Below are 19,691 nucleotides of genomic sequence, written 5' to 3' on the forward strand. Positions count from 1 at the left end.
CCGAGGCCGCTCCGATTTCGGAGCAGCCTCGGAGGGAACGGAGGCAGGCTGTGCGGCTCGGCGCGCGCCGGCTGCCCAAAATCAGCAGCCTTGCGCGCGCCAATCCAGGATTTTAGAGGATACGCGCGGCTATGCGCATATCTTATAAAATCCAGCATACTTTTGTTTGCGCCTGCTGCGCAAACAAAAGTACGCGATCGCGCAGTTTTTAAAAATCTACCCCTAAATGAATAACTCTGCGTTTTTTAGCATTAAATCTTAGCTGCCAGACCTTAGATCATTCCTCAAGCTTCACTAGATCCCTCTTTATATTTTCCACACCTTCTTGGCTGTCTGGCTTGTTGCAGATTTTGGTATCATCGACAAAAATACAAAACTTTCCCAACAATCCCTCTGCAATGTCGCGCACGAAATGTTGAAAAAAAATGTCTCCCTCCTCAGAGGGAACTCCATTTACCACTACCCTTTGTTAACTCCCAATCAGATTTTAATCCAGTCAGTCACTCAATTTATTTATAAATTGCCTATGCGCAACCTTGTCAAAGGCCTAACTGAAATCCAAAAACACTACAACTAGCGCTCTCCCTTGATCCAACTCTCTGGTCACCCAATCATAAACATTGATCAGATTCATCTTACAAGATCTATCTCTGGTAAAAATCATGCTGACCCAAATCTTGCATTGCATTGGATTAAAAAACTGTACTATTTTCTGTTTTAGCAGTGATTTCATTAATTTGCTCATCACAAGAGGTCAGAATAACCTCCTTACTTCCACTTTTATGAATAGGAACCACATCTGCCCATCTCCAGTCCTTCAGAACTAGTTCTGACTCTAAAGAAGCATCAAATATGAGTTAATGATCACATAAAGCTCTCACAGTCTTCTTATCTCTTCTAACATACACAGTACTTCTGAACACATAGCATATAAACAACAGCACATACAAGAAATATACAAAATATAAGAAATTTGCAGAAAAAAATTACTTAAACTGAAATTGTTGGTTGCTTATCAACAGTCTCTTCTTCATTGTCTTGGGGTGGGATATTGCAGCTACCCAGTTTGTAATGTACCTCTACTTTGCTATTCATGTATTTTGCCATCATGCTCTTTTTTTCTTCATTGCCAGGAGCACTACACCACAGACGCAGAAGCAGCATTCACCGCCCATAGAGAAAGGGTTTTCCAATCTCTGCTCATAAGTGATACCTTTCAAGCTCAATGGCTTCTTGAGGGATTGCTGAAGACAGTGAATGGGCTGGATGAGATGAGTTTAAAATGGGTGAAGAAAAAAAAATAGTAAGTGTAAATGAAAGCTTGTGGAAGAGACCTGTTCCAATTAAGCTGGAACTCCACGGAGCAGGAGGAAACTAAGAGACTACAGGACACGGAGTAAGAAAAAGCAGGGATGTATTGTTAGTCATGGGACTGTGGTGTAGTGCTCCTGGCAATGACGTCAAAAGAGCATGATGGCAAAATTCAAGAGCTTTTAAGTGGGTAACAGTGCACTGTGGGTAACAGTGCACTGTGAAAAGAAGTTGGCTGTAGAGGCAAAAACTCACAGTAAAAACTTTTTTAAATATATCCGAAGCAGAAAGCCTGTGAGGGAGTCAGTTGGACCGTTAGATGATCGAGGGGTTAAAGGGGCACTTAGAGAAGATAAGGCCATCGCGGAAAGATTAAATGATTTCTTTGCTTCGGTGTTTACTGAAGAGGATGTTGGGGAGGTACCCGTAATGGAGAAGGTTTTCATGGGTAATGATTCAGATGGACTGAATCAAATCACGGTGAACCTAGAAGATGTGGTAGGCCTGATTGACAAACTGAAGAGTAGTAAATCACCTGGACCGGATGGTATACACCCCAGAGTTCTGAAGGAACTAAAAAATGAAATTTCAGACCTATTAGTAAAAATTTGTAACTTATCATTAAAATCATCCATTGTACCTGAAGACTGGAGGATAGCAAATGTAACCCCAATATTTAAAAAGGGCTCCAGGGGCGATCCGGGAAACTACAGACCGGTTAGCCTGACTTCAGTGCCAGGAAAAATAGTGGAAAGTGTTCTAAACATCAAAATCACAGAACATATAGAAAGACATGGTTTAATGGAACAAAGTCAGCATGGCTTTACCCAGGGCAAGTCTTGCCTCACAAATCTGCTTCACTTTTTTGAAGGAGTTAATAAACATGTGGATAAAGGTGAACCGGTAGATATAGTATACTTGGACTTTCAGAAGGCGTTTGACAAAGTTCCTCATGAGAGGCTTCTAGGAAAAGTAAAAAGTCATGGGATAGGTGGCGATGTCCTTTCGTGGATTGCAAACTGGCTAAAAGACAGGAAACAGAGAGTAGGATTAAATGGGCAATTTTCTCAGTGGAAGGGAGTGGACAGTGGAGTGCCTCAGGGATCTGTATTGGGACCCTTACTGTTCAATATATTTATAAATGATCTGGAAAGAAATACGACGAGTGAGATAATCAAATTTGCAGATGACACAAAATTGTGCAGAGTAGTTAAATCACAAGCAGATTGTGATAAATTGCAGGAAGACCTTGTGAGACTGGAAAATTGGGCATCCAAATGGCAGATGAAATTTAATGTGGATAAGTGCAAGGTGATGCATATAGGGAAAAATAACCCATGCTATAATTACACGATGTTGGGTTTCATATTAGGTGCTACAACCCAAGAAAGAGATCTAGGTGTCATAGTGGATAACACATTGAAATCGTCGGTTCAGTGTGCTGCGGCAGTCAAAAAAGCAAACAGAATGTTGGGAATTATTAGAAAAGCTTCTTTAAATTACATGTGCTAAAGAAACTAAAGCCCCTTCTACTCTACAGGGATTTCCGCACAGTACTCCAAGCCATCATCCTTACCAAATTAGACTACTGTAATTCACTCCTGCAAGGCCTTCCAGCATACACTACCAAACCACTCCAGATGGTTCTGAATGCTACTGCAAGGATCCTTACCAATGCCAAAAAAAGGGACCATATCACCCCAATCCTCCAGCATCTCCACTGGCTTCCCATCAAATATAGGATTCAGTTCAAGACTTGCACGATGATTCACAAGGCACTACATAACATCTCCCCCCTCAACTTAACCTTCCAGCTTCAACTACAATCTTCTAACAAACCAACCAGAAGGGCATACCAGAATAGAATGATCACCCAACCTGCTAAATCTACCCTGAGGAAACGTGCTCTATCCACAGCAGGCCCGTCTCTCTGGAACTCACTACCACCGGACCTCCGCCTTGAACCGTGCCATACTACTTTCAAAGTGAAACTCAAGACTTGGCTTTTTCATCAAGCTTTCCCAGAGAGCTAAAAGCAAGAACAAACTTTCAGCCTTGTCTTACAGCATTATTGTAATGTTCATATTGTGTCAGTTATATGTTTCAAGTTGTTTTCTAAGTTGTTCTCTAAGTTGATCTTAGCTGTTTCATAATAGATTTTACCTTGATTATTATCCGTTCATTATATTCGATATGTTCCATGTAAACCGCCTCCTGGCGATAGTTATTTCTGTTAAATGTGAACCGGAGTGATATGTATTGTATACAGGAACTTCCGGTATATAAAAACCAAAAATAAATAAATAAATAAATAAATAAAAGGAATGATGAATAAAACGGAAAATGTCATAATGCCTCTGTATCGCTCCATGGTGAGACCGCACCTTGAATACTGTGTACAATTCTGGTCGCCGCATCTCAAAAAAGATATAGTTGCGATGGAGAAGGTACAGAGAAGGGCTACCAAAATGATAAGGGGAATGGAACAACTCCCCTATGAGGAAAGACTAAAGAGGTTAGGACTTTTCAGCTTGGAGAAGAGACGACTGAGGGGGGATATGATAGAGGTGTTTAAAATCATGAGAGGTCTAGAACGGGTAGACGTGAATCGGTTATTTACTCTTTCGGATAGTAGAAGGACTAGGGGACACTCCATGAAGTTAGCATGGGGCACATTTAAAACTAATCGGAGAAAGTTCTTTTTTACTCAACGCACAATTAAACTCTGGAATTTGTTGCCAGAGAATGTGGTTTGTGCAGTTAGTATAGCTGTGTTTAAAAAAGGATTGGATAAGTTCTTGGAGGAGAAGTCCATTACCTGCTATTAAGTTCACTTAGAGAATAGCCACTGCCATTAGCAATGGTTACATGGAATAGACTTAGTTTTTGGGTACTTGCCAGGTTCTTATGGCCTGGATTGGCCACTGTTGGAAACAGGATGCTGGGCTTGATGGACCCTTGGTCTGACCCAGTATGGCATTTTCTTATGTTCTTATGTTCTTACCCATGTAAAATGTGTTTTAAAAATTGCCACCTTCTCATTCCCTCCTCCACCCCATATGCAGCTAAAAGTATGCATGTGTTTTTTTTTTTACCCACATATAAAATAGGCAATGTTAGGTCAAGGAGGGAAAGCATATGCAGTGATTGCATTTTCATATTACTGCATCTGCTTCAATACAGGTGCAAAGTACCTGGGAACAAAAGTACCCACGGTGTGTGCATCACCTGCAATTTATAAAGGAAACTCCACTGGGAGTTTCCCTTTGAAACCCAGCATGCAGGCCCAAAGTATCCATAAGCCTGCTATCCCTATGGCCAGTAGCAAAAATGCCCTCCAAGTTTTCAGCTGCCCAACTTCTTTCTACCTACCCTGAATAGTTTTAAAGTCGTTAAATGTTATGAAAGCAGCCATTTTATGAATCACTGTGAGGTTATCATTTAAGCAGAGAGCTGCTCAATGTCAGAACTCTTACTCTGGAACCTCAGACCAGTCAGAGAGGAGCTGGGTAGAGTATAAGAAGATCAGTAATTCTAGAACTGAGAGTTTAAAGGATGGGAGGAGTCTCTGGGCCTAATATAATAAAATATGAGTGAAAAAAAGTAGCACAATGTTTTTGTACTTGTGTGAAACATTGAGTTAATTCACAATGCGGTAAGCAAATGATATATTAATGCATCAGAAACTTAGAAAAATTGCGCTAAGACAAAATGAGTGAAAAGGTACGCTGAGCTTAGTGCATATTTTATCATCATCCAGGCACTCTAGAAATGCTAGTAAAGGTAAAAAGTCAGGTAAATTTACTACCACTTTTAATTGTTAAAAAACCGGAGACTTTTTGGTCCAACCCAGGACCCCTGAATGATTGGGACTCTGTCCTGGGACCAGAGAACCCCTTAAAATCCCCATCCTTCCCATCCACCAATCTACTTCCACCCAACACCCTCTCTCCTACACAGCTTTCCTTACTTTATCCCTCCACTAACTCACTAACCCTGCCCTCCACACAGCTACCTATCCTCTACCCATTCACTAACCCACCACCTACCTTACCGTCTCTCTGCCATGAGGGCCCACTATACTTACCCTTCATGTCTTCAGTGCCAGCCATTTTAAAATGACAGTGGTTCGGCGGAGATCATTGGCTTCGGCTAAACCCACACCATTTTAAAAATGGCAGGAGCTCAGTTGAAGCCAGTCCTTGGGTGAGCCCCCCTACCCCCCCCCCCCCCCATCCACCATTTTTATACAGCTGGTTATGAAGACAGGAGGAGCCAAGAAGGAAGGATGAGGCAGCCTGTGGGGGACCTGTAGAGTGAGGATGGTTAGTATGTAGATGGAGGATTATTTAGAGAGGTGTGGGGGTATTTAGGCAGGAGGGTGGGTTAGTGCATGGGTGGGAGGCTATGGTGGATTGGGGTAGTTTGGTGGATGAATGTAGGTATGTTGGTGGGTTAGTGAGTGAGTGGGGGGGGAGTTAAGTGGGAGAGTTATTGAGGGGGCAAGAGTTCTCTGATTCTGGGGCAGTGGCCCTCTGATAGGGGGGATCCCAGACTCAGCTACCCCAGTGCCTAGCACTCTTTCTTTTTAATTCTTGAAATGTAACTCCTGAATCAGAGGTGGCATGAAGTTAACTCATTCTTAGGGCTAATGCTGTCCATAGTACTGTTTCAGTGTGGTCCCAGACCTGGGGTTCCTGGTGGGGCGGTCCTTCGCTGACCTGGGAGACTGCACTCAGGAACTCCACCTCTGACCCAGGAGTTCTCTTTCAAGCATTAAAAAACCCAAGTTGAGCCTTCAAAGTTTCTTAGCTTAATGTATCTCCCTGCATTGGGAAGTAACAGGAAATCTCTTCATTTAAATGGGATTTGCATGGAGGTGCATTCATTTTAGCCCACATTTTTACTCTCACAGTTTTACACACAGTTATTTTGAGTGTGTTAGAAAACTTATTAAATCATGAGTCAAGTTTATTTCACAAAAATGTGTGCCATATCATGAGTCAATATGAGTGCTAAGCTTAGCGCAGCTTATTATAATGGCCCCTCTGAGAACAGAGGGGCAGTTAAAACCTGGAGATCCTGTACAAAATCTGAACAGTAAATCATTGTCAGGTTCCAGGGAGTGGGCCCTTAGAACTAGTGTCAGATGAGCGCAACCAAGCCAGGGCAGGTCCAGACTTGGTTGCGACAGGTGGCAACTGACTCGCCACAGGCAGAGCCGAGTCTCGGGTAGAGGCCAAGGCAGGTGGAGATCGAGCATGATCGTGGAGCGGGCAAAGGTCAGGGCTGGCATAGATCAGGCAGAGTCAGAGGCAGTCCAGGTCAGCGACAGGAAGGCCAGGGAAGGTGAAGCAGGGCAAGAGAACAAGGCAGGACAGAGAGGCAGGGTAGGGCGAGGCAGAAGCAAGTCAGGGCAAGGCTGGACAAAGCAGGAACATAACAAGGCGGGACCAGTAGCAACATAGCACCAGCTGAGAACACTGGACAAGCTGTTACTGAGGCACTGCTTGTTGCAGAGCGTTTCCTTTCATACCTGATCAGGACATGATGTCATCAGCCAGTGCCACAGGAAGTCCCAGCTGCAGGACCTATAGAAAGTACTCGGGAGGGCCGGAAATTCTAGATAGGGCAGAACGCTATGCTGGAGGTGTTTGGAGGTAAGGGGTGTTACAGTCATACTGCCAGGTTTGAGTAATTCAATTACTGGGCATTTGGTGAGTGAGTCCACCAGGGGTAGAGATTTCTAGTTGTCTGGATTCTTGTTAAACTAAGTTAAAAAAACAACTCCTCCTTGGAGGTCTTATGTTACTTTGTCCCAGAAAGAGGAATAAAGTGAGATCTGAATTGGACCTTGGCCTGTACCTCTAAACTTCTTACTATAGTTCTAAAATGGAGACTAAAGTAAAAAAAAAAGGTTAAAAGTTCTCTGATTACTCTCTTTTAGGAGCAGCCATATTATTAAAAGAATATATATATATAGAGAGAGAGAGAGAGAGAGAAAAATATCTTAGCATTAATAAGGGAATTTGTATTTTTTATTTTTTGCTATACAGTTACAGTATTAATACATTCACGTTAACAAGCATACGTTTGCAGGGCCTGGAGCAGAAGACTCACTGAATACGTGATTAAAGACAGGCTGTTATTTTATTTAAAGATCGGTAGGAAGACAGGCAGCTCCAGCTAGAGGCGAGAGGGCTGGTGAACGGCTGCCACATGGCTTCCAGCGGGTCCCATCTGCCAGCTTCTCATCCTCCAGAAACTGAGCGAGATTCATCAGGTGCCCAGCATGAGCTGAAACTATGAACACAACACAGTTCTGGCCAGAATGTACGCACAATAATCTGGAATATGCTGACAAAATTCATTGACAGCTTTGGGATGAGCCTTTCTGCACCGAAGTATCTGTAACAATTGTCTAGATGCATGCATAAAGAAATATTAAGTGAGTGAGTGGGATTGTCATGAACAATTAAGGGCAGATTTTTAATCCTACGCGCGCAGGGTACATTTGTGCGCGCTACCCGGCACACACAAATGTACACCTGATTTTATAACATGTGCGCGCTACCGCGCGCACATGTTATAAAATCCAGGGTCAGCATGCGCAAGGGGGTGCAGACTTGTGCACCTTGCGCATGCCGAGCCCGAGGGGAGCCCCAATGGCTTTCCCTCCAAGGCCACTCTGAAATCGAAGCGGCCTTGGAGTGAACTTTTCTTTCGCTCCCCCCCACCTTCCCCTCCCTTCCCCTCCCCTATCTAACCCACCCCCCAGCCCTACCTAAATCCCCCCTACCTTATTTTGTTTTTACGCCTGTCTGAGGCAGGCATATCTTGCGCGTGCTGGCCAGCTGCCGGCGCGCCAACCCCCGGCACAGCCACTGTGCCAGAGGACTTGGGACCACCCCCGGCCCGCCTCCCCACCTCGGCCCACCCCTTTTTCAAAGCCCCAGGTCGTACGCGCGTCCCGGGGCTTGCGCGCCACCGAGCCTATGCAAAATAGGCTCGGCGCACAGGGGTAGGTTTTAAAGGGTTACGCTACAATCCACAATAGTACATTGCTTCCTATCCCATGACTTTTTAGTTTTTCTTAGAAACCTCTCATGAGGGACTTTGTCAAACACCTTCTGAAAATCCAAATACACTACATCTACCGGTTCTACTTTATCCACATGTTTATTAACCACTTCAAAAAAAGGTAGCAGATTGTGAAAGCAAGATTTCTCTTGTGTAAATCCATGCTAGCTGTATCCCATTAGACTATGTCTTTCTATATGTTTTGTGACTTTGTTCTTTAGAATAGTTTTCATGAATTTTCCTGGCACTGAAGTCAGACTCATCAGTCTACAGTTTCCCAGATCATCCCTGGAGCCCTTTTTAAAGATTAGGGGTGCACTAGCCACCCTCCAAGCACAACAGACAATCCCAACAATAGGTTATAAATTACTAGTAGCAGATCTGCAATTTCATTTTGAGTTCTTCCAGAACTCTGGGGTGTATGCCATCTGGTCCAGGCAATTTGCTACTCTAGTTTGCCAATCTGCTTTGTTACATCTTCCAGCTTCACTGTGATTTGTTTCAGTTCTTCTGAATCATCACCAGCGAATACAGCTTCTGACATGAGTATTTCCCCAACATTCTCTTCAGTAAACACTAAAGCAAATAATTCATTTAGTCTTTCTACAATGGCCTTATCTTCCTTAAGTACCCCTTTAACCCCTCTATCAACAAAGCCAGTGATTAATGTGAAGGAAGTGTTTTTAGCTTTCTTTTCTGATAAAGCAAATCTCACAATCTGAGCATGCTCAGTGAGCTTCCTTGTTGTAGGCCAGGGGTGGCCACCACCAATTCTCAAGGGCCACCAAAAGACCTGGTTTTCAGGATATCCATAATGAATATGTATGAGAAAGATTTACATATAATGGAGGCAGTGTATGTGAATTGTTCTCGTGCATATTCACTGTGGTTAGCCTGAAAACTGACCTGTTTGTGACTCTTGAGAATCCAAGTTGGCGACCTCTGTTGTAGGAGATGTCAGGAGTGCAACTGCATATCGGAAAAGGGAAAATGAGGGTCATTCATTTTTGTAATGAAGCTGATAATTTATTATGCAAATCTGAGTATGCTGTCATGGAGGGAAATGGGTCTGAAAAACTTGTGTAAAGTGGTTTATTCAGTTTCCCCAAGATATACAGGGCCTCAGACAATTTTTAAACATTAGATGTGATTATATTCACAGAAATTGTTGGATAACTTTGACAGAGATTTTTCAAAGTCCAGAATTTGAGTAAATAGAGCCTTTGGTGAGCCCTTGACTGATTTAGGGTCAGATATACTAAGGAATATCTCCCATTTTCTGTTGATGGGAAAAGTAATTCATATATTTCGCTCTTATGTATCATCTCTTTATTTCATGTAAAATTGACTGAGGTATTGTGGGGAAGCTTATCTAATGGTTCCTCAATGATCACCTTGGGAACATTACAAGCACTGATTCATAAGAAGCTTACAAATTGTCTCATGTCATGGGTTATTTTTATGAGGCTGGTTACGGTCATTTTTTCAATAACTTTTTCTTTTTCAGATTAGACAGGGAACTAAAGCTAAAATAAGATGACAAATTCATTTCATTATTCTGTCATCTACCCTGCAATGGATAAAATGAGCTACTAGAACATTCTGGGCTCTGCGGGCTTTATATCATATTTATCTTTATTAAAATGTGTTAATCACTTAAGCTGATGCACCAATGTACAAAATTGACATGCATAAAATCAAAAGTTGGGATAAAAATGAACATAAAAGGTCGACAAAATAATAATCTTAACTCAAAACACTCTGGGGCAGATTTTCAAAGGGGTACGCATGTAAGATACACGCGTACCCCCGAAAACCTGCCCCCAGCTCCCCCTGTGCATGCCGAGCCTATGTTGCATAGGCTGCCGGCGCGCACAAAGCCCCGGGATGCGCGTAAATCCCAGGGCTTTCCTGGGGGGGCGTGTCAGGGGCATGTAGGAGGGCATGTCGCAGCTGGTGCGTCATCGGGGGCGTTCCAGGGGTGGGGCCGTGGGCGTGGTTCCGGCCCAGGGGCGTGGCCACGGGGTCCGGACCAGACCCCGGACCAGAACATGGCGTGCCGGCAGCCGGCCTGGTGCGCACAAGTTACGCCTGCCTCGGGCAGGCGTAACTTTTCGAAAAAAGGTAGGGGGAGTTAGATAGGGCTGGGGGGGGGGGTTAGGTAGGGGAAGGGAGGGGAAGGTGCGGAGGGGGTGGAAGGAAAGTTCCTTCCGAGGCTGCTCCGATTTCGGAGCAGCCTCGGAGGGAACGGAGGCAGGCTGCGCGGCTCGGCGCTCACAGGCTGCTGATTTTGCGCAGCCTTGCGCGCGCCGACCCCAGATTTTAAAAGATACGCATGGCTACGCGCGTATTTATTAAAATCCGGCGTACTTTTGTTTGTGCCGGTCGCGTGAACAAAAGTACGCACGGGTGTAGTTTTTTAAAATCTACCCCTCTGTTTACAACATATCATCAGCTCAGCCAAGACATTAGAGTGTAAAAATTACATTCTGTCTTACATATGCCTGTCTATACAGGTAGGTTTTAAGCAATGATTTAAAATCTTTCAGAGACTCGGTCTGCTGAATTACCTCAGATTCCATAATGTTGGAGCTGCCACTGAAAATGCATACTCCCTGTTGTCTGTATGCCAAGCCTGCTTTATGAAGGAATGTCTAATCATGATTCTCAGAAAACTAAAACCACTACTAACTCCAGCTGATTTCAGAACAGTACTTCAGGCTCTAGTTTTCTCCAGCACTGACTACTATAATGCACTTTTACTATGACTCCCAAATACAACATTAAGACCGCTTCAAATACTTCAGAACACAGCAGCTAGAATACTAACCGGAAAAAGGAGGAGGGACCATATAACTGAAACCCTGGTGGAACTACATTGGTTACCTATTGAACACAGAATTAAATACAAAGCCCTATGTACCATACATAAACTAATACATGATGAAAAATCGGACTGGCTAAACACAGCATTGCGAGTGCACGTCCCACACAGAAACCTTCGTTCAGCAAACAAAGCTCTCTTATCCATTCCTTCTGTAAAAACTGCGAGACTAACTCAAGTGAGAGAAAGGGTTTTATCTTTAGCAGGCCCCACACTTTCAAACACAATGCCTCTAGAGATCAGATTACAAAGAGATCTCAAAACCTTTAAGAAAAGTTTAAAAACATGGCTTTTTAAACAAGCTTTTTATAAAGAGACCGGAGAATAGAAAATATACAGGAATAGGCAGAAGAGCACCAGCACACAGCACTATTCTCAGAATGTGCATTATAACAGTCAATCAACTCTATTTCACAACAAACGTAATTATAAAACACAGAGAATATGAATTTTACCTGTGAATAATACCTTACAGGTACACCTGGTCATGACCTACTTCACTAAACAATCAATTGTCTTTTATGATATATTGTAACTGAACCTTCTGTGGTACCTGTTAGAATATACTACCTTAATTTATGTGCCTACATGTAAACCTTTGTACCTACATGTAAACCGTTGCAATGGTAAATAACTTAGCGATGGTATAGAAAAGATTTTAAATAAATAAATAAAATAAATAAATAATCCTTTTTGAGATGATCTAAGGATATGAGTAGGTTGGTAGAGGTGCAGCAAAGCATTAGACCAAGTGGATGTCTCCCCATTGATAAACTTATTTACGATCATACCAATTTTATATTGAATTTAGCAGGAGACTGGGAGCGAAAGTAGATCCATCTGTACTGGCGTAATATAATCTCTGCGCCTTGCACCTCATATCAATCGGGTGGCTGTGTTATGTATTAATTTGTAGTGGCTTAATAGTCGAATCCGGGACAGAATACACAGCATTGCAATAATCCACTAGTGGGAGAATGGATGCTTAGACCCTTTTTGAAAGTCATTCAGGTAAAGCAGATTTTTTAGGCCATATAGTGTTATAATTAATTTTAATATGCTTGATTTCCACATAAAAGAAAAATATACAATTATAATGTACTGTGATGGATAGAATTTACAAGGAACTGCAGGAGCTATCCCAAGTCACCTCTCTGAACCAAAAAATATGGCGTCAGAGGGAAGCATTATGGATACTGTCAAACTATATTGAGACTAAAATAGCATTGTTCAATAAGCAGGACATTTTTTAACAGCTGAAATTAGCTGACACAGCTAGACATAAAGTTGTTGTAGCTTTTATGGCTCTGACAAGTAGTGTAATCAACCAAGAAGCACATTCTGGTCAAGAAGGCATCTCTGCCAGTACTTGTTCCTCGCCACATCAGCTATGCTGTGATTCTGCCGATTAAAAAGAAAGCAACCATGTGTGTTGGGTAAGAGTATAGTGATAGGAGTATACTACCGTCCACCTGGACAAAATGGTCAGACATGATAAAATGCTAAGAGAAATCAGGGAAGCAAACTAATTTGGCAGTGCAATACAATGGGAGATTTCAATTACCCCAATATTGACTGGGTAAATGTAACATCAGGACTTGCTAGAGATATTAAGTTCCTGGATGTAATAAATGACTGCTTCATGGAGCAATTGGTTCAGGAACCACAAGAGAGGGAGCTATTTTAGATGTAATTCTTAGTGAAACGCAGGATTTGGTGAGAGAGGTAATGGTGGTGAGGCCACTTGGCAACAGTGATCATAACATGATCAAATTTAAACTAATAAATGGAAGGGGGACAATAAGTAAATCTGCAGCTCTAACACTAAACTTTCAAATGGGGAAACTTTGATAAAATGAGAAAAATAGTTAGAAAAAACTGAAAGGTGCAGCTGCAAAGGTTAAAAGTGTTCAACAGGCATGGACATTGTTTAAAAATACAATCCTAAAGGCGCAGTCCATATGTATTCCACACATTAAGAAAGGTGAAGGAAGGCAAAACGATTACTGTCATGGCTAAAAGGTGAGGTAAGAGAGGCTATTTTAGCCCAAAAAATCCTTCAAAAATTGGAAGAAGGATCCATCTGAAGAAAAAAGGATAAAACATAAGCATTGTCAAGTTAAGTGTAAAACATTGATAAGACCGGCAAAGAGAGAATTTGAAATGAAGTTGGCCATAGAGGCAAAAACTCATAATAAAAACTTTTTAAAATATATCCAAACCAAGAAACATGTGAGGGAGTTGGTTGGACCATTAGATGACCAAGGGGTTAAAGGGGCTCTTAGGGAAGATAAGGCCACTGCAGAAAGAATAAATGAATTCTTTGCTTCCGTGTTTACTAATGAGGATGCTGGGGAGATACCAGTTCTGGAGATGATTTTCAGGGGTGACAAGTCAGACGAACTGAACCAAATCACTGTGAACCTGGAAGATGTAGTAGGCCAGATTGACAAACTAAAGAGTAGCAAATCACCTGGACCAGATGGTATGCATCCTAGGGTACTGAAGGAACTCAAAAATGAAATTTCTGATCTATTAGTTAGAATTTGTAACCTATCATTAAAATCATCCATTGTACCTGAAGACTGGAGGGAGGCCAATGTAACCCCAATATTTAAAAAGGGCTCCAGGGGCAATCATGGTAATTATAGACCAGTGAGCCTGACTTCGGTACCAGGAAAAACAGTGGAAACTATCTCAAGATCAAAATCGTAGAGCATATAGAAAGACATGGTTTAATGGAACACAGTCAACATGGATTTACCCAAGGGAAGTCTTGCCTAACAAATCTGCTTTATTTTTTTGAAAGGGTTAATAAACATGTGGATAAAGGTGAACCAGTAAATGTAGTGTATTTGGATTTTCAGAAGGCGTTTGACAAAGTCCCTCATGAGAGGCTTCTAAGAAAACTAAAAAGTCATGTGATAGGAGTCAATGTCCTTTTGTGGATTACAAACTGGTTAAAAAGCCAAGAAACAGTAGGATTAAATGGTCAATTTTCTCAGTGGAAAAGGGTAAACAGTGGAGTGCTTCAGGGATCTGTACTTATACCGGTGCTTTTCAATATATATATAAATAATCTAGAAAGGAATACGACGAGCGAGGTTATCAAATTTGCGGATGATACAAAATTATTCAGAGTAGTTAAATCACAAGCGGATTGTGATACATTACAGGAGGATCTTGCAAGATTGGAAGAGTGGGCATCCAAATGGCAGATGAAATTTAATGTGGACAAGTGCAAGGTATTGCATATAGGAAAAAATAACCCATGCTGTAGTTACACGATGTTAGGTTCCATATTAGGAGCTACCACCCAGGAAAAAGATCTAGGCATCATAGTGGATAAAATCATCAGCTCAGTGTGCTGCAGCAGTCAAAAAAGCAAACAGAATGTTGGGAATTATTAGGAAGGGAATAGTTAATAAAACGGAAAATGTCATAATGCCTCTGTATTGCTCCATGGTGAGACCGCACCTTGAATACAGTTCTGGTCGCCACATCTCAAAAAAGATATAGTTGCGATGGAGAAGGTACAGAGAAGGGCAACCAAAATGATAAAGGGGATGGAACAGCTCCCCTATGAGGAAAGACTGAAGAGATTAGGGCTGTTCAGCTTGGAGAAGAGACGGCTGAGGGGGGATATGATAGAGGTCTTTAAGATCATGAGAGGTCTTGGACGAGTAGATGTGAATCGGTTATTTACACTTTCAAATAATAGAAGGACTAGGGGCATTCCATAAAGTTAGCAAGTAGCACATTTAAGACTAATCGGAGAAAGTTCTTTTTCACTCAACGCACAATTAAGCTTTGGAATCTGTTGCCAGAGGATGTGGTTAGTGCAGTTAGTATAGCTGTGTTTAAAAAATGATTGGATAAGTTCTTGGAGGAGAAGTCCATTAATGGCTATTAATCAAGTTTACTTAGGGAATAGCCACTGCTATTAATTGCATCAGTAGCATGGGATCTTCTTGGTGTTTGGGTAATTGCCAGGTTCTTGGGCCTGGTTTGGCCTCTGTTGGAAACAGGATGCTGGGCTTGATGGACCCTTGGTCTGACCCAGCATGGCATTTTGTTATGTTCTTATGTTCTAATCCACCAATCCTATATAAGTAGACCATGGAATGTCCAATAGCATTGCCTGCTTTTGGATCCTGTGCACTTACATGAAGGAGCCGACAGGACCCATGAAATTCTTAAAAAGGGATAATAAGACAAAGGATGAAGAGCTTGTCTGAAAATGTTCTTGGTATGTCTCTGGACATAGGAGAGCTCAGGGGATTGTGCCCCTTCATTTTAAGCTTATTCTTGCAGCAGGATCATGTCCATGATCCTCTGCTCATTTCAGAGGGATAACTTCAAGGGAAAACACCACTGCCCTTAGGTTAGACATATAAAAGTTTGAGGCCATCAATGTCCTTCTGTTTACCTTTGGCAGGTAATTATCTCCCCCCCCCCCCCCCCTTCATTCTCAGCCCCTTAAATGTTCAGGAATGTCTGGGTTGGGTGGAAGAAAGGAAGCGTATTTACATAACTGCTCTTCAGCATCCAAACTGCTCTTCAGTAAAGTGCGCTCGGCCATGCACACTGTTCAACACACTGTTGGCTGCGTGCTTTCGACTTGCGTCTATTACCCCTTATACTGTAAGGGGTTTAGCATATTGAAAACGGGCAGCCAAACCCTCTGAAAACTAATAGTGCTCATCACATGTAAATGCATGTTGATGAGGCTATTAGTTAGTCATTCAGGATACCAAAAGTAAAATGTGCGGCCAATCTGCATATTTTACACTCAGAAACTAACGCCTGCCCAAGAGCAGGCGTTAATTTATAAACAGCCCGAAAAATGTACAGAAAAGCAGAAAATACTTCTTTACTGTACACCCTTCGACAATATCCTAGCGATATTATGTCGGAGGAACCAAAAATGTTAAAAAAAAAAATGTGCCAGCCAGTCTGGTTAGGTGAATGGATGCTCAATTTTACCGGCGTCTGTTTTCCTAACCGATGGCTGTCAGCGGGTTCGGAAAACTGACGCTGGTAAAATTGCACAACGGTTTCCTGAACCCGCTGACAGAGCCACCTCTCCTGGGCCAAGGAGGTGCTAGGGGTGTGTAATCATCCCCTGCGCCTCCTTTTAGCGTGACCCTACTCATTTAAATACAGGATCGCGCACCCAGGAGAGTTGGCTGGGCACGCGTTGGGAGATCAGGCGTTCAACACGGAGCGCCCTTTCTCCTGCGCTTCTGTGAGTGAGTAACCCTTGTATAACGTAGCTGCCTTCACCAGAGAGAGAAAATGAGAAACAGCAGTGAGAACGAAGAGACAGGAGATAGTGTTGCCAAAAATGAAATGGCTTTGAAGGCCCACTTAGGGTGGGATTGGCCACAGTGGTCAGCCAACCTCTGGCCCCCCTTAAAATTCAGTATCTGGCTACTCCCCTGCTCCGGACATTTATGAGGCATCTTTGGACTATATGGATGTCATGAATCTGCTTCCTGCTAAAGTCATTTGTGCTGCTTGGCTGCCTTCATGCTAACCGTGCAGACATTGGAACAACTGGAACTACTTTGAAGAGAGACACCCCCATATTCCTGCAGGGCAAACATAAAACTGGGCTAACTAAATCTTTATGCTGGCTATTCAGATAGCAATATATATGTAAAGTTCAAGTTGAGATTAAGTTGACATAAGATGTTTGGACATGGAGAGGTCAATATTCAAAGTCATTTAGAAGGATAACTCAGGTTATCCATCTAACGCCTAGTTATCCATTCAAATGTTTATTTTTGAATATTGACCTCCAGAACTATTTTCATATAAGAACATAGGAAATGCCATACTGGGTCAGACCAAGGGTCCATCAAGCCCAGTATCCTGTTTCCAGCAGTGACCAATCCAGGCCATAAGAACCTGGCAATTACCCAAACATTAGATAATAAGCAATAGTAGCTTGTGGTCTAACAACAAACCTAAAGCAATGTCTAATGTAAATTGTAACTGTTTTGAGCTATTTTCCTGCCACAGTAAAACACTAATGAACCAAGATGAGCTTGAAAAGGTCTTGCTATCTGATGAGCCAGGTTGTTAATTCTGAGATCTAAACACTTCAGAAATTCTGTGGACCTCATACACCCACAGAACCAAAATAAAAAATAAATAGAAAATATCAACATTATGATTTCCAAGGTCAAAATAGTCAAATATATGGTTACCAGAAATCTGAAAGAAAAAAATGAGTTCATAGATATGTATTTCATTTTAGTATAACAAGTTTAAAAAAATAAAATACATACCAATTCATTAGATAAAGCTATTTTCACCTCTCATGAGTGAGTAAGGTGAAAAGATTTCCAAAGTTTATGAGGGACAAAGTCACACATCAAGGGAAACCTTATCATCAACAAAGGACTAGTTTTAATACAGTACAGTAGTCTCTTTAAAGTACGGATAGGCAACTCCGGTTCTAGATTTCAAGGCCTATCCTTAATGAATATGCATGAGATATATTTGCATACAAATTAACTTCATGCATATTCATTCTGGATATGCTAAAAATCAAACCTAGCTAAGGGTCTCGAGGACCAGAGCGGTCTACCTCAGCTATAGGGTGTCATTTATTTATATTCACTTGATATTCCACCTTTTCTAACAATGAGGCACAAGGTGGATTACAAAGGAAATGGCGCAGATATATAGTACTTTAGGATAAATGCCAGTGACCCTAAATAGGATGAGCATCAGGAACTTGAGGCCCACTGTTATGCACACAGACTGAGTAAAAGGTGCAAGCCTACAGCAATGAAAAGATGGAGTTTGCAGTCATGTGATGGTTTTACTTTTATTTTATTCTTTGTACATTGTTTTACTGTTTTATTGTATCGCCCACCTGAGTTATTTGTAAACCGGCATGATGTGCTGCACGAATGTCGGTAAATAAAAGTTAATAAATAAATAAATAAATAAATAAAAATGTGATGATTTTGGCAACTTTATACGAGACTGCTTTTCACACAGACAAGAAAAAACTGTTTGTTTCTCCATATTAGAGAGTTGTCATCATCTCCCAAATGAGAGGAGAACCCAGGGGTGGCCAGAGGACGGAGCCAGCGGCAAGGGACCAGGTGCTGGATCACTTTGAAAGAGATGAGGGGGGCCGAGCTGCGGGTCTGCTGCGGCCGGCGCGCGTAACAGCCTTATTCTGTGGAAGTTGAAGTTATTTGAGACCATAATGTTGAATGCTTTTATAGAGGGAATTACCATAGTCTACTTGGTTGGTAATTAGGGATGAATGATGGTTATTAGGTCCTGCTGTCCGAAAAAGCTATGTAACTGTCAAAGTCAACATAAATGAGGACCTAACTATGGCCAAAATGTGGCTTTCCATTGTTAGATGATGGTCAAGCTGAACGTCCAGACTGTGTACTGAGTTTTTAGGTTGAAGGACTGTCCCTGATATTGTAGGATAAATGAAAGTGACCTAAACAAGATGTGCATCATGAACCTGAGGCCTGTTGCTATGCACAGACTGAGTAAACCTGCAGGCCTAAAACAATATAAACGTGGAGTTGCAGCTATGCTATGTGATGATTTTGGCAATTTTATTTGAGACTGCTTTTCACACAGAGAAGAGACTGTGTTGCTATTTTGTTTCTCCATATCAGAGAGTTGTCTTCACCTTCAAATGACAGGAGAACCTTGGGCACAGGAACTGTGAAACATGTCCTTAGTAAAAACTTTGTATCCATTTTTACATACAGTTAAATGTTGTCCGCAAATAGGTTAACATCAAAACAAATAACAATATCACCTCTTGTTAAGAGCAAAACATTTTTTAGAATATTTGGAAGATTTCACCAAAATTATTTTGGATCTACCTGAGATCTCAATAATTTTGTCTATATATTGACCAGCTTTCTTTTCAAAGAACAATATCTGAAAAAAATTTTTTAGGATAGTAGGAACGTTTCATATATTATATTTCAGTGACACCATCCAGGTGTTATTTCATAATTTTAATCATTAACGTTCCTTCCTCCATCCATTTTATTTTTGAGCGTGAATAAGTGAATTTAAGTGTTGAATCTCGTTGCAAAAAAAGATTTTTTTTTAAAAAAGCTTTCAATGTCCAAAACGCTTATTAAACTTCTCAATAGACATTTATCAGTGATCACGTACTATGTATGTAAAGAAACAAAGTCTCAGCTTTTTCCATTAGAAACAATGTTGAACATTATCACAATTTTCTATATAAAAGATGTTCCGGGTAAACAAACTCTCAACTTATCTGCTTCGTGTTGAAAAGCCCGACGAGGCCTCGTTTCAAACCCCGAAGGGTTTTTTCTCAAAGGACGTAATATATATTGTCGATCGGTCGGTATGTTTACCAAAGTAGAATCAATCTGAATTACTCCAT

General features: G+C 41.7%; 1 protein-coding gene across 1 annotated transcript in view; it reads right to left on the reverse strand.

The window, feature by feature from the left end:
* Positions 1–19,691, reverse strand: part of LOC115095155 (myosin light chain kinase 3-like) — a 97,718-nt gene that overhangs the window by 53,260 nt on the left and 24,767 nt on the right.

The sequence above is a fragment of the Rhinatrema bivittatum genome, chromosome 7 (genome assembly GCF_901001135.1).
Source record: "Rhinatrema bivittatum chromosome 7, aRhiBiv1.1, whole genome shotgun sequence".
NCBI lineage: Eukaryota > Metazoa > Chordata > Amphibia > Gymnophiona > Rhinatrematidae > Rhinatrema > Rhinatrema bivittatum.